The sequence below is a fragment of the Carassius gibelio genome, chromosome B7 (genome assembly GCF_023724105.1).
Source record: "Carassius gibelio isolate Cgi1373 ecotype wild population from Czech Republic chromosome B7, carGib1.2-hapl.c, whole genome shotgun sequence".
Lineage (NCBI taxonomy): Eukaryota > Metazoa > Chordata > Actinopteri > Cypriniformes > Cyprinidae > Carassius > Carassius gibelio.
The window spans coordinates 32847877-32863671 of NC_068402.1; the positions used below are offsets into that span (position 1 = coordinate 32847877).

The 15795-nt window shown below is 36.1% G+C and overlaps 2 protein-coding genes across 13 annotated transcripts in view; one reads left to right on the top strand and one right to left on the bottom strand.

Annotated features, from left to right (window-relative positions):
* Positions 1-8689, bottom strand: part of LOC127961498 (casein kinase I) — a 52283-nt gene extending 43594 nt beyond the window's left edge. For 5 of the 8 annotated variants that reach the window (XM_052560647.1, XM_052560645.1, XM_052560641.1 and 2 more), the window contains exon 1: positions 8461-8658. The gene's annotated coding sequence lies outside the window, so the exon portion shown is untranslated. Of the gene's footprint in view, positions 1-8460 lie in introns of all 8 variants that reach the window. The other 3 variants (XM_052560646.1, XM_052560642.1, XM_052560643.1) reach the window with 2 other exon arrangements.
* A 1569-nt stretch (positions 8690-10258) lies between these two features.
* pacsin3 (protein kinase C and casein kinase substrate in neurons 3) overlaps positions 10259-15795 on the top strand; it is a 41255-nt gene continuing 35718 nt past the window's right edge. Inside the window, exons 1-2 of one of the 5 annotated variants that reach the window (XM_052560312.1) lie at positions 10259-10826; positions 15008-15073. The gene's annotated coding sequence lies outside the window, so the exon portion shown is untranslated. The remainder of the gene's footprint in view (positions 10827-15007; positions 15074-15795) is intronic. The other 4 variants (XM_052560313.1, XM_052560307.1, XM_052560314.1 and 1 more) reach the window with 4 other exon arrangements.

Consider the following 15795-nt stretch of genomic DNA (forward strand, 5'->3'; position numbering starts at 1 on the left):
CCCCCAGGGCATTCCTAGATGTAGATGACATTGTTTCTTCAGTAGATCACAAACAGAGATTTTTAAAACAAACTGTTGCAGTCTCTCAATCATATAATGCAAGTGGATGGGAACCACAGCTAAAACATACACACAAAAAAAAACATACACAAACGAAATCAAATTAAACCCTGTGGCTTGTGACAATACATTGATGTGTAAAGACACAAAACAATCAGTCTGCAAAAAACTGAATAGTATTTATTTAGGTTTTTATCCACGGGTTATGAGATGACCCAAGCATCGGGGACATCACCCAAGTTACATTGCGAAGTAGGCCTCCGTATTGTAATTTGATAAAGATAGATATTTAATAGGGCTGTCACTTTTTGTTCGAAAATCGATTGCACAATTGATCGGACCAACCAAAACAAGTTTCGAAATGAAAATAGGGGAATTTTAACCAAATTTGTACACTATTATTTTTTTTTTAAATAATTACACAATTAAAAACTCACAAACAAGCAGAAAAAGAAAATAAAGAAAGAATTCCAAAAGTGCAGTATGCATTGCGAAAGCTAGACAGAAAATACCAGCAAATACGCGCCTGACCCAGTGACGTCGAAAACGACCTCTTTACAGGAGATGCTGAGTTATGAAAAGAAGCCACCATTGCCAGCTGAAAGCGACCGGCTTTTGTGGTGAAAGATTGGCAGCAATACTCCCACCTTGCACAGCCTTATTGCCTTGAATTGCCTAAATCATAAATGCAGCTAATATGAAGGTGGCAGTGATGTTTTTAATTTATGTTATGGCAGCAGTCCCCTCTGCATATATATTTTTTTCGAGAATGTTGCACTCCTGTTGCTGTTTTTTATTCTGTGCGAAACTTCATGACAAATAGGGCTGAAGATCTTGAGTTTGGTCAGGTTCGGGCTTTATTTATATCATCTGACGCGGGCTCGGGCTTGCGCTCCGGTTCCCGAGGTAAACGAGCGGTCATGTGATGCGTTTTGATTAGCGCGAGAAAGATGTGAAAATGGATACTGAGTAGGTGCAATGGAGGCTTGCCTCTGGCGAACATGTTTTGGTTGCATCAGCAACTAAAGCAAAGTCTGAGGTTTGGAAAAGTTTTGACCTGTTTATAATGAGAATAATGAGTGAATAATGACGCACCATGAGTGAGCTCAGAAACGCGCTGAAGACATCTACAGTGGATTCAATCATTTTCCTCCACAAAAACATGTATACCTAGCCTAATCTCTGTGAGTAAAGGTTTTTCAAATGATAACTAAATATTCATTGAGTCTTAAATGCATAATTGGGACGCTAATGTTGGCATTATTGTTTTATTAAAGGTCCCCTTCTTCGTGATTCCATGTTTTAAACTTTAGTTAGTGTGTAATGTTGTTGTTAGAGTATAAATAATATCTATAAAATTCTAAAGCTCAAAGTTCAATGCCAAGCGAGATATTTTATTTAACAGAATTCGCCTACAAAAAACGACCAGTTTGGACTACAGCCCTCTAGTTCCTGCAGTAATAACGTCACTAAAACAGTTTTTTTGACTAACCACCGCCCACATTAATTCACAAACAGGGGGGCGTGGGCTTGTTGCGCTCCGACGGAGAGGGAAGAGCTGTTTGTGTTTGTCGCCATGTTGTTGAAACGCTGTTTTTTTCATCTCTGAGTCCAATCATCTTTGTTTGTGCTTCCCAGGAACGCTGTACTTTGAGATTAATGGTTACAATTTATGTTTAACTCGGTTCCCGAACATTATAATGCACATGTAAAACTATGTGCAGCTCATTTTGCTGAGGACAGCTTGCTGAGGACAACTTTCTCAATCTCAATTAGTTTAATGCTGGATTTGCACAAAGATTATTCTTGAAAGATGGAGCAGTTCCCTCTTTGTCTGGAGAAGGCATTGTTTATGGACCACAGCCGGTAAGTGTATTTTATTATTTAAGTTGGTGCGTTTAACAGTTTCTGTAACTTATTACACAAAGGGCAACGCTGTTTAGCTTTGTTAACTAGATGTTAGGGCTTTGCGGTTGCGGTTTTCATGTGCATCTCGTCAGTAAAAACGCTCCTCCTGTGACTATAAATATATCTCCAGCACGTGCATTCTAGCCCAATCGCTTTACCAGCATAGGTTACCAGGAGGGCAGCCTGCTCTCAGCTGCTGTCGAATCACAGCACAGGAACCGCTGGCCCAATCAGAACCCGTTACGTATTTCTGAAGGAGAGGCTTCATAGGACAAGGAAGTCATCAGCCCGTTTTTGTGACAGTGAAAACAGCAGTATACAGATAGGTGAATTGTGTGAAAAATACTGTGTTTTTTTACACGCGAAACATGAACACATGTTATATTGCACACTGTAAACACAATCAAAGCTTCAAAAAAGCGCGTAAAACGGGACCTTTAAATGTCAGCTGCTAGTGGCGAAGCAAATCCGGCGGAGCCTTTATCTTAATTTCGTTATTGCCAAATACCCATCTTAATTTAAAATTTATCCTAATTTAATTTGTTAAAAAAAGACTCGTTTTATTGGTGCGTTGGTCTATTTACGGGCTAAATGAGCCTATGCCTATTTAGAGTGCTGAGATGTTAAGATGTCACAGAGGACTTATTTTATTAATTTATTCCAACTTCCGTGGCCTAGTCTACGTTAGTTATGAATAAATTATGTTAAAACATGTATAAATGACTCATTCTTGACAAAAGGCAAAAGAGCTGTGTGTGTGGGCGCATATTTGAATGTCGGACTGTAAACGGGTTCTTGCTTTTAAAAAGCTGTCACTCAAAATGTATTTTTCGGGCTCGTGCCGAAATCTTTTAAGGCCCGATTACAGCTCTAATGCCAATAAATAAGAAATATTGCTGACTTGTGTGTTTCCAGCGCTCTCTTTATGTTCATCTGTTATTTGGCGTTGAAAAAGGAAACGTCTTTTTTGTTTTACACGGAAAATCGATTTTACAATCGATTCAATGAACCCTCATGTCTTAAAAATCTAAAATGTTTTTTTCACAAAAGTGACAGCCCTAATATTTAATATAGGCTATAGGGAATTGCATGAAACATTAATTTATTGTTTTATTTAGTTTTTAATTAACCGCCCAACAAATAAAGCGAAAATGTCTTTACCCACCCAAACCTGACCCGTGGGTTATGAGATGACCTGCGCATCACTAGTTCAGGCATTGCAGTGCATCAGAGATAAAAAAAAACAAAAAACAATATAAATACTGTTCATTTTCTTGCAGAGACCAATCATTTTGTGTCTTTAAACATCAATGTATCGCCACGAGCCGCAGGTTTTAATTTGGCTTTCTTTGTGTATGTTTTAGCCGTAATTCCCATTCACACCCATTATAAGACTGACAGACTGCAGAAAGGTTTGTTTTAAAAATCTCTTTGTGTGTTCTACTGAAGAAACAAAGTCATCTACATCTTGGATGCCCTGGGGGTAAGCAGACAAACATCAAATTTTCATTTTTGGGCGAACTATCACTTAAAGGCCTATTCAAACCAAGAACAACAACTATGATAAATGTATTAGTTCCCACACCAACAGACAATAAGATGTAGTTTACAATCACGTGCTGCAATTTTGCCACCTGCCACAAAAAAAATTAAAAAAAATTCTATACTAGTACCAGTTTTTAGGTGTATGTGTATATTATATATATATTTTTTTTTAGCTGATGAACGATAACAAAAAGCCAATTCGAATCCACACGATTGCTCAAGCATTCTAAAACAGCGGACAACATAACCAGAGCCAAACGTTTTTGTTCTTTGCTGTGGAGACCATTATAGTTAACTTCATCTTTAACGGTTACAATTCTTGATATGAGCAGGCCTTTAAAGTCATGTGGATTCGGATTGGCAGTCAATGTTTTATTGTTCATCAGCTAAATCGTTCCTCTTTGCCATTGTGGTGTAGCGTTCAATATATTCTCCTACAATTAGAACTAATATTAAAACTTTATAGTTATCATCCTTGGTGCAAATGGTTGTATAGATTATAGGGATGGGCGTTTTCCGCAAATATCACATTCGAATATATGAGCTCACAAAAAAAGAATATTTAAATATTTGTTTATTTAAATTAAGTTTAATGAGACAGACTTTATTTTTCAGTTACATTTATTGTTTCAGTCTTTTTTGAACAAGCTTATACATAAGCTTTAACATTACGCTACATTGTGTTTTGTAGCTGAAAACCTAAACTAAACCTTAATGTGTGCAAACAAACAAAAAAAGTACAGAGCAAAAGCTAAAAAAAAAAAGAAAAAAAGTGAACAAAGAAAAAACGTAAATAAAGCAGCCTGCAGCAATTAGGCTTTTGTACTGAACGTAGCCAAAATTTTACTCTGAACCTTTTAAACTGTCAGAAAATCTTTTTTGCTTATTTTTGTTTTACATGTTTGTTTGTTTAAACTGCGATTTGTTTTTGTTCGGTGAGGTGCAGGAGGAACTTAAAGGAGAACTTTGCAAACGAGAGGTCGTTCAGTGTTGCTGTCTGTGATACGCGTGCGCACCTGAGCATCTTTATAGACTGGCCTCAGCTAGACGGTTAAGATCGACTAGTAAAGGTGGGATATTTTTTCCTATTGAAAGAATGATCATAGGAAGCACACTATCCGCAGTTATTTTATCTATGTTGTAACATTTCTTCCATATTATTACTCGGTGTAAGAGATAAATAAAGATTAAAGGTAAACAGTACCAGTATGAGTGATTGCGTGTGTGAATAAGTCATACCGTCTCTATATTATTGTGAAGCTGGGGTTGTAAATAACCTAGTTCCTTCAAACGCAGATAAATATGCTATTATAAGTTTTGAGAATCTAAGATACTTTAGTGATAAATTACAGGACAGGGCTGACAACTGTGTTCTTCTGTGCGTGCAATCTTCATAGCTATGAGTTTTCGTGCCACAATTCAGCTGTGCGAACATGGTAGCTCGATATAATACACATCCGATCGGCTAATCGCTTGAACGTCCAAACCATAAAACAAATACAACTGACAAAGTTTAGTGAAGAAGCAAGCCTCACGCGCCATCACTATGTGTTGAACCGGCGTTCACCCCCGTGTTTTGCTTTCATGCCACTGACTGGCAGAATCATGTGGCTACACCACTGATCTATATATATAACTGGATCACTCATCGCGTTCTAAACTGCCAACAGGCAGTGAAGCCACCGGAAGTGTTCGATCCACCATCTTACTAATTACTACCAGCAGAGAGCACCATTGAGTTACATTCAAACCGCTGTCATAAAATAACTCGATTTGAAGCTGATCAGTCAAACGGGACTCGTTTTTATGTTATGTGTAATAAAGTAATGTTTACTTCAGATGTTATCTGCAGTGTTTACGGTCTTTTGGGACAGGATAAGTGATTTATTTAAATTGTGTAGGTGGGTGTGTCTGCTGCGCGCTGACGACACAGGTAACTGATCAAACACAAAAATGGCTTATTTCTTTATTCAGGAATTATTAAACGAACGTATTAGTATCAGAAATTGATTTTAATATATTACAACGAATTATACAATTATGTTGTTAATATTTCTCTATAATGAAATGAAAAAAACATTAATTTACTATCTGGGAAATAAAGCTTTGTATTTATTTCTTAAATCCGTACTGTATATAGTCAGTTATTTCTCTGAATAAATTCAGATTTCAGAACGAACACTTTGTAGTTATATGTGTTGAGGTCGTGTCCGTGATGTTCATAATGCTCGCTACTGTAATGAACTTAGCTTTTTAATAAGTAGGGGAAATCCATGACATTTAAAAAAATAACCGTTTACATGCCTAGGGTGTTTGCATTGTAATTATGTACAGTGATAAATGCTGACTTGTTAGGTGATGTTTTCTCATTAAAATCATACAAATTCCTATTAATTCAATGGAACTTTTTCGCACACTAGGGATTACCAATATGGCGGCGCGGCGGCTTCACTTTAATGACGTCATGAGCAATCCAGTTCTATATTATAGATCAGTGGGCTACACACGCTTTTATGGGGGAAGTATTAACATGAGATAACCAACATGGGAAAATTACGTAGGTTAGAGGTTCTAAATTTCGGTTTCGATAACTTTGATTAATTGTCCAGCCCTACTCTGTAGTCATCTCTGAAGAACTGGCTCCCTTTTCCGACGAGTGGACATTGTCGTATCCTCTTCACCGTTGGTGGCAGCGGCTGCATCTGCGCAACTCGCATCAAGGAAAATGCTCGGATAATGTTCAAGTTTTTTTTCACACTTCTTCTCTCATGTTTTCTTTGAGGAACCGGAGATGTTTGTGCAGAGGGTCTAAAGCAGACACGAGAAGAGGAGTTTTCCCTGCATTCTCCAAGTTAGCAGTGTTAATTAGTCGTTGCTTGAGAGATGCCACAACAATGTTCATGAATTCAGTCTCTTTCTGTGATTGTCCATGGCATATTTTAAGTACTGTAGAAGATCACAGTTCTTATTCATTCATGAATAATTTTTTGTCTACAGACATCTTCAAATATTCCATGGAGAATCACAGAAAGTGACCAAATTAGGTTTTATTGTGGATTTTTTTTTTTTTTTTTTTACGGCAAACAAAAAAATAGCGAAGTTCGAATAGCATTTTTATTTATCAAATAATTACAGCAGAACTAATATATCTCAGCCTCAGACGTCATCCCCTAGGACCATGAGCAAAATGTCTGATGCATATGGGACACAAAAGTGGAAACACTTCAGGAGTGTAGAAGTCCTTATAAGATTGGTTGAATTCCACAGGATTTCCAGATGATGTGCGCCACGTTCTTTAACGTTCTGTCGAGAAACAAAGATGACCTGGCACCAAACCCCCTCACGAAAGAAAAAAGAAAAAGAGATAAAAGTGTTTACAACTGTGATGATGAGCGCATATCAGGATCAACTAAACACTGGAATTTTAAAAGTATGTGAAATATTTAAGGTTTGTGGCACAGAATCTTTCAAATACGTCAGAGTTTTACACACCGGTCTGTTATTGTGGTGACATTTCCACGCCCTGAAACGTGACGATGAATGAAATGAACTGTGATTGGTTGTTGGACATGTCAGTGAAACGGACTCATGGGCGGGCCTCAGCCAATGAAAGCTGCCATCAATTCCAGACCTTCAACTGTCAGTCTGAAGGTCTGGCTACACGAGACTAATACAAGGCTTTAAAGTTGGGTGGATTCTAATCAGCATTTTTATCAGCTGGATAAATAATTGTTCCTCTGTGTGATTATAATTATAGCTATGGACTTTCCTATTCTCAGTGAATTTGAATGATTACTAAAAATTCATAGGTAGCTAATTTAGTATAGTTTTGATGCAAAATAGTCCTTTACTCAGTCACTCATTGGCGAACATAAATTAGCCATATGCATTGTTTTCCTAAATTTTGAATATCTGCACACAATTTATAACTAATAAGACTACAATCACCACCTGTCACAATCTTAATTTACATATATATTTACACTAAAAAATATAATCTAATAATACAGAGCAAATACATTTAACATTCCTGGGCATGGCATTTAAATGACCAAAGCTCACCAAAAATTGAAAATTCTATAATAACTCAGAACTGTCTCAGTCTCACGTTCATCTAAACAAGCAGGCATTTCTTTCTTCAAGTGTTAGGTGCTTATGTTTCACTAACAACCACAATTGTGTAGATAAAAAGATGCAATGAAAGTGAATGGCAACTAAGTCTATAAAAATGCTTTACAGAAATAGTAACAATGATAGAATTGACATCTTAAGGTGAACTAGTCTTTTAAACTTGCATCTTTCTCCGAAGACCACAGTCTCAGACCTGTGTAATGGATTCTCTAACACAAAAGCCTTCCAAAAAAATAATAAATACAAATAATAATAAAAAAACAAACATATAGAAATAAAAAATAAAGAACGTGAAATAATAAACAACACCTAACGTATACCTGTATGTTTAATTCAGCAAAATAAGGGAAAATATAAACACAGAGTAAATAAATAAATAAAGCCTTCTCACGACATTGACTGAGCTTTCCTCCTGCTGCGGGCCAGAAGCCTCAGTGTTCAATGTTTTCAGCCCTTAACAGGAAGGAGGAACTCGATATTTCACAAATCACCTCCCAGCTGTCTAGAGCACAAATATGTCTAACGTTGACTGATTTAATGATAACCAGTCGAGCTGTTCATATCACATCTACACAGCGAAAATAGACATCATGTTATTCATTTCTGTCGCTAACGTGAGCCACAGGCGAGTCGTGATGCGCAGTTATTGTTCAAATTCTGTAAACAGATCACCGTCTCAATCGATCAATCAAGATTACCGTTAATTAACTTATCGGCAGGATTACCCGTCAGCTAACCGACATGAACTAATGGAGCTAACAGCTTGACAAACACCTTTAGCTCGTTAGCAATAGCAGCTTGATTTCTTTCACTCACTTCCACGACGAACTTCGTCTGAGACTTCAGGAGGAGATGAATATTGAGATACCAGCGTATGTAGATTATGTGACACCCTTCTGAATAAAATCAGTGTTGATATCCGCTACCCGCTTTTCCTCCTTTCTTCAATGTTCCTGCAAGTAACGTGAACCTTTCGCTGGTCGCGAATGATTTCCGCTCTCGGACTCTGAGGAGATTTCAAAATAAAAGACCCTGTACTCATCACGGTCGTTCCTGATACGCAGTACATTTTAAATGTTGTTGTTCTTAAACAACAATATGCATGGGTGGTCGTTTTTATAAAATTACACCAAACTTTTTGGAAATATCTTCTGTTCAAGCTCAAGTACTTAAGCTTCATTAAATATAGCTTGATTGTTTAAGTAGTGAGGAGGAAAATGAACAGGATGCTTAACAGGATGAAACTTGACGAAAATAAAGAGCTAAAGTTAGTCATCTCTGAGTGAAGGACTGAAAGCTCACATGAGGATGTTAACATCCAAACCAGCATATCCCTATCTTATGCATATTTTTATTAATTAATTTATGCACAATTTCTGTAATTTTGTCTAACGGGCTAAGAAAATGATAACAAGTGATAAACTAACTTGACAAAGTACAGCAAATAATTAATGTTGCTAAATCATTGTTGCTGGTACGGTAGCTTAAATCTTATTTAGGACCTGGATTTTGGTAATTAAAGTGATATTACAATAGACTACCAGCATGAAAACGCCAAAATTGAGGAAAATATGAATTAATCGTCAATTAAAATAAGATTCTGCGGAGAATAAGAAAAACGAATACATTTAGAAGAAAAAATAATTACAGAGAAAAGGACACATCAAGAAAAATCTGAAATATTTTGTAATAACCTTTGTGTGAACTTAAAAACGCAACCTATATCTCGCAGCGCCACTGTGATGATATTTAATCTTTTTTCCAGCAGCACTGCTATATTTGTGCTATTACTGCTATAAATAACTGGAGACAATAATAAAAAAGGAACCCAGACGTTACAGACTTTTATTGGTGACTGACTGCGCTGCTCTACACATTATAATGTTGTGTGTAGCACCTCCAGATGGATTTGTTTTAAATATCAAGACATGACGCAACTATAAACAGTTCAACATACTTATTTGATTGATGACATATGGAAAACATGCTTATATCATCATTTTAAATGTCTTTAACGTGTGTAATTTGGTTAGCTGGTATATTTAAAATGTTTTGATATAGGTCTATGTGATTTATAAAATAGCCTGTTAATTTTAAGTTTAGTGTAATTCATAAAATCGATTATTATTATTATTATTATTATTATTAGTGTATTACGGACAAGACAAGGCTTTTTTCCCCGTCATAAATGTTAGATCAGGGCAGATTGCCATGTGTTTAAAATATTAGAGATGCATTACATTATTTATTACAGATACATGTATAATAATGACTGATAATAAGCAGTGGTTTATGACAGTTTTTTGTACCATTTTATTTTATTTTTTATGTTTTATATTATATTTAATATTTAAACTGATCTGAAAATAAATAGGTTGTTTATTGGCAGGCTCTGCTGTGACAACTTACCCCATAGACATATATGATGTCTATGACTTATACCCCCCCCCCCCCCCCCCATACAGTGTGATCACATGACCTGTATTTGACCTGTTGCCTGTTTTTAACGGAGCATCGGTCCAAAAGATGTTTGTGATGAGAAATGACATTGAATCGAGTGAGTATCGTCTTCAAAGCCTACAGAGGGCGCTGTTGCTCTGATTATTACTAAGCCACTGCAAAAGTAACCCTAAAATGTTATTTATCTTTAGTTCTTTAATTTTCAAATCGTAACAAGACAATGACGTAATTCAGAAAATGCAAGTGACGTTAGATAAACCGTTAAAAGTACAAGTGCTAAAAGACTCAGCCGTTAGCTGTTTGAACCTGAAAGGGTTAACTCGTGTAATTGGATCAATAGGCATAATGCGGAGCCCCAGCGTCTAATTTCATCCGAAAAGACTCCTCTCGTTGCTGGAATAAACGCTATGAGTTACTGTTGACGATGAGACTGTTTTCTAAAAACAACCTGTCGAAAGTGTGTCTACATACTCCTGCCTCCTGGTGAATGTTTATGGGAGATATTATTTCACCGCTCGGTTGCTATGACAGAAAGGAAAGGTGTCTGAGCGGTGTCAACTTTTCTTCACATGGGCGCTTTTCTCTCTCTGAACGCGGTCTGCCTGTACATTTATTGTTGATAAACCGCTTCATATCGCACTGAGGGACTCTGGGACAGTTTGAAGACGAAGTGGGACATTGAGTGCCAAACTGCTTTCGCCAGAATAAGAGCAACACAACGAGTAAGTAGATTTCAGCGTCAGAATCGGTTACTGTGTGTCTCTGTGGCGCTTAACTGAGCACATTTTACCTCAAGTAAGTTATGTCTATGTGAAGGGTTTATTTGTCAAGGGCATTGTAGAATATAAAGCCAAAGCACGACAAGGGAATTAAACAAGTCTGCTACAACTTTTGTAACGTATTTATTTAGCGGAATATGTTGTGTGCCACACAAACAGTTTCCTTTGACACCACGGTCATACAAAAAACTCAGTGAAATTTGAGGAGGCTTCACCCTTTGCTCTTTGAAGAAAGGGGCTAATGTCTGTAGACTGCTGATATTAAAATAATATATATATATATATACAAGACATCACATGTCACATGCTCCTCACAGTCAGTGCATCTTGGTAAAAATTACACTATTAGTACTAAAGTACCATTATTAGTCCCAGTAACTTACTTAGTATTAGTATTATTTGCACTAATAAAAATACATTATTGGGCCAAAATTGTTGGTTGTTTTGTAAATTGTTATTTTGGTGAAAAATTCATAAAAATAAAAATAATTTGTTTCACTAATTGTTTAGAATGCTAAAGTTTTAAATTTAAATACATGTTGATAAATGGGTGTGAAACAAGGTTAAATGATACATTGAAAAGTAGCTACATAGATTGTAAAAAGTTCCCAAGTGACCTTCATATAATAAAAATAGTTGAAATCTAAAATGTTGAAATCTTTTTAAGCAAAAATCAACCCACAGGACTTCAAACATTAAAAACTAAAATTAGATTCTGAATATATAACCTTTTATTTGTATAAAAATGTGTACCACTGCAAACAGGATCAAGGTTCAGGAGAAATCATTTGTTTTGTCTTCTCACTCCAGATTATGGATGAATGGGAATGGCCTATAAGAATATATGTAACCCTTATTTCCTACTTGGATAAAATACAGTGTTTCTGCAATTCAAATTTCACGTGCTTCTCCTTTTGTAGAAGATGGTGTCATTGTATCTCAGACGAAGGGTGGTAGATTAGGCTGCAAGTGCAGATATTCTGGATTAAGTGAAGCACGGTCATTTTACAACTCTAAAATCACTGAAAAATAATCACTTTGGATAAAACATGTCTCCAAAATGTCAAAGTTTAGTAAAAGTTAAGTCAGAGATTAGACTCTGGGTTGTTTTGAATGCGAGCCAAGGGCTTCATGCTCTTAGTAATTAGGGTTCCACACTTTTAAGCGAAGAGAGTTAAATTGCAGATTCGTGAGAGCTCAGGTGATCCCACTCAGCTTTCTTTATTGTGTTTTCATGAAGTCTTATGCCTAGAAGTTTTTGTATTGTATTTATTGCTTTGTTTAATAGCGGCGACCTTCCATGGATGCTCACTGATCTTAGACTAAACTCACTGGGGCAAACCTAGGAAACTTTCTCTGTTGTGGTGCTGGAGGCTGTTGGGTGGAGAACAAAACTGCCTTTGTGTTCTTCATGCCTACACAAGGACCCAGAGTTCACCGAGCCTTTGGGAGCAGGGAGCAGGGCTATATTGAGCTGTCCCAATGCCAAATTCAGGATTCTTTGACAGATCAGTGTTCCTGGGAAGATGTGGGGAAGGAAATTAAATGTGGGGTTTTAAGTGAAGAATGGTCATGTGCATCAGATCTTTCAGACTAGTGGTGTCATTTTGGTCTAAATAGGCTTTCTGAAAATTTGCGTTATGCTTTTAAAGAAATGTTATGCAATTTCAGTACAATTTATTTGAAAGGCTGTTGAAACATGCAGAAGAATATTAAAATATTAACATGGAGATGACAACCCTAATGATTGTGTGTCAAGGTCAGTAAAGTAACTTGTCCTTTTTTGCGATAAAGGTTAGTTTGGATTGGAAAATGTAATTTTGTAAAAAATAAACTCCTCTGTAATATATTTATAAATTGTTAATTGGTGCAAAACTATACGTTTAAGTTTTAAAATCTATATTAAAATATTGGTAATTATAGTTTGCAATTTTGGTACACTGAAAAAAAAATATGATTAATTGAATTTACAATGTTTTCTTTTTTTTTTTTTAAGGCAAGTGGTTGCAATCCATTTATTTTAGCCACATTTAAATAAACCCATTTAGTTGAATAACTTTCAACTCATTATAATTTTTTTTAAATGTAGATAAAATAAATAGTTTGCAACCACTTCCCTTAAATTTAGTATATATTTTTTTTTCTGTGTAGTTAAAATTTGATAGGTCGTATATCCCAACACAATCGCCAATGCATAGGCCAATAAATGTTTTATTATAAATGTTAACTTTTAAATGATTTCTAAATAAATATAATGTGAAATGTGCCAAATATTGTGTATATTGACATCATATAGCCAGCTAGCTCTTCTGCTGTTAAGATTTTGTCATCCGTATGAGCCAGTCATTTTCCTCACATCTGTTGATCTTTTTCATAAGCAGCAAGTCTTCTCACAGACTTTATGAAACGAGCTCAAGGCACAACATTTTCTTGCTATTGTCAGTCATCCATTTATGAAATTAGGCCATGGTTCCCTGTAAAGTAATCCACTGCTTCTGTCAGTTCAGTCCTGATGCCCTGGATATGTGCCATGAGCTGTAACTGGGGGCCTTTTCACGTTTCACGCAAGTGCTTCCAAATCCATTTCATAGTCTGATCATTTCATGCAACATTTTGGCTCTAAACCTTCTGAAGAATAATGAGAATATGCTAGAACTAAATAAGATGTCTGGGCGAGTGGAGCCTTGTTTAGTTGTGTAGGAGTGTTTAGAGGAAGGCCTGATGAGGTGAGGCGAGGCGGTCGTGTGCTCGGGGTCTAATTAGAGCAGCGTGCCTGAACCTGACAGCAGGAATGTGCTACGTATATGTCATAGGTGATGTCACATTCCATACTGGGCTTCATTTTGGAAAGGGAACGTGTAGTCTACAGATGTTCACAGACAGAAGTGGGATATTTTCAGTGCATGTTGTGCATTTGTTGTTAAATATAAATGTTTCTTCATTTTAGCAAACAGTTAAACAGTGCTGCTTAATACATATTACTTGATACAATACCACAAAATATTAAGCACCAAAAACTATTTCAACATTGATCATAATAACACCCATTATTGATAATTCAGGATCACAAAATCAGTATAATAGAATGATTTCTGAAAGATCGATCTTATGACACTTTAGTCATAAATTCATCACATGGACAAATTACATTTTAAAATAGAAAACTGCTCTTTTAAATAGTAATAAATAATAATGTTTCGCAATATTGCCTAAATGCTTTTTTAAAAGAGAATTCTTGTCTAAACATTAAAGAAACGTTACTTATTCCAAACCTTTGACCTTGAGTTTGTATAAGTAATCTATAATTGCTTTCCTCAGACTAATAAATAAATATATTAATGATATAATTGTAATACTATTTCAAAATATTTGCAAAATGTCACAGTTTCTAAATGTGGCAGGTTTTATTTATTTATATTTATTTCAGTGTCTAAAATAAATGTTTTATGGATTGTATTTACGTAAATATTTACGTATTTACTTATCCTCGTTGGATATTGTACTGTATTGTTGGTAAAGCAGTTATATAAATGTTTAGGACCAAATGTTATTAATCTATGAAGTTGTAAAACTTGATCTCTGAAGTGGTGGTATTACTAATCTAGATTTATGAACATCTGGTTGTGTAGGTGGATTTTTCATTATAAACAGTGTGTTAATATGTGTTTTTTTTTTTTTTTTTATGATATCAATTCTCTATGCAACTCATGTATTGCAAGTAATTGTTTTTTTGTTTTGGTTTTTTAGTTCTGAGGGACAAGATGTAATATTTTATGTGGTAATTGTGCCACAGCTGCTGTCCATAGAGCTGAACTTCTGTTGAACCCAGGACATTCCTTGAGTGAGGTGTAGACTTATGGCTAGGTCAGGTTTGAGGCCAGTAGCACATAGCTGAGGTGTTTTCCAATGTCCTCATGATTGCCTCTCCAGGTCTTCCATGTGTGGCATTTCACTCTCCATCACAGAATGTGCCACCTTTGACTGTCTGGGTTTATATTAACCTGCTGCTTTCTCTACTGTTCTGCCATCTTAAGAGGAAAGAGAGACTCTTTCTGCTGCTTACAGTATATCTTCCCTGGTTTACTAAAACCTGACAAAAGCCTAACATCATCTTCTTCTTACAGGGCCACTGAAGAGGCCGTGTTCTTGGGCAAAGCACCACTAATTTCTAACATTCTCCTTTGCTTGTGGTAAGTTCCTCATTTTAAGCTTGTTTCTCTCTGGTTTTGCAAATGTTACTCTGCATTTCCATGTATCTATCTTTGCCATTTGTGAATTATTCTGCATCTCTTTTAGTGGTCGACCAGTATGTGTTTTTCTAATGTTGATGTCTAGATGTCGGAGTAATACAATGCCAAACAAGGAAAAGCTTGCTCAAATGAAAGCTTATTTTAAACAACATTTCTGAAGAAAAGTATAGATTGAAACGTCTGTTGGTAGATTTACACAATAGTGAAATATCACCTTGTTGGCCAGAGTGGGAAGCGTGCTAATCTCAAAATGGACAAATATTGTGTGATTAATCAGCGTGGCTGAAATATAGGTCAGTAATCCGTTCACAATTTGAGATGATTTGGATTGCATGATTTCCCTCATGAGAGTAATCTGGCATTGCTGTTTGTACTGTCTTTCTAGCGTTTAGTTTCCTCTAACCATGTTGTTTGCCAGTTGCAAAGGAATCAGATCTTGTTGGAAAGAATGTCCTTGTTGGAAAAAGTATGATTGGATTAATGGGCATTTCTGGAGTTGAAATATTGTAGATGCTCTGTAGACTTGTATACATTAATCAGATTAATGACTGTGAGTTTCCAGCAAGGCTTATAGGAGATTCAACCCCTCCTTCCTATGGCCTCATTCTGCTCAGATGGAAGCCATTGTTTTCATGGGTCTGTGGTAACAGGTTATCCAGTAT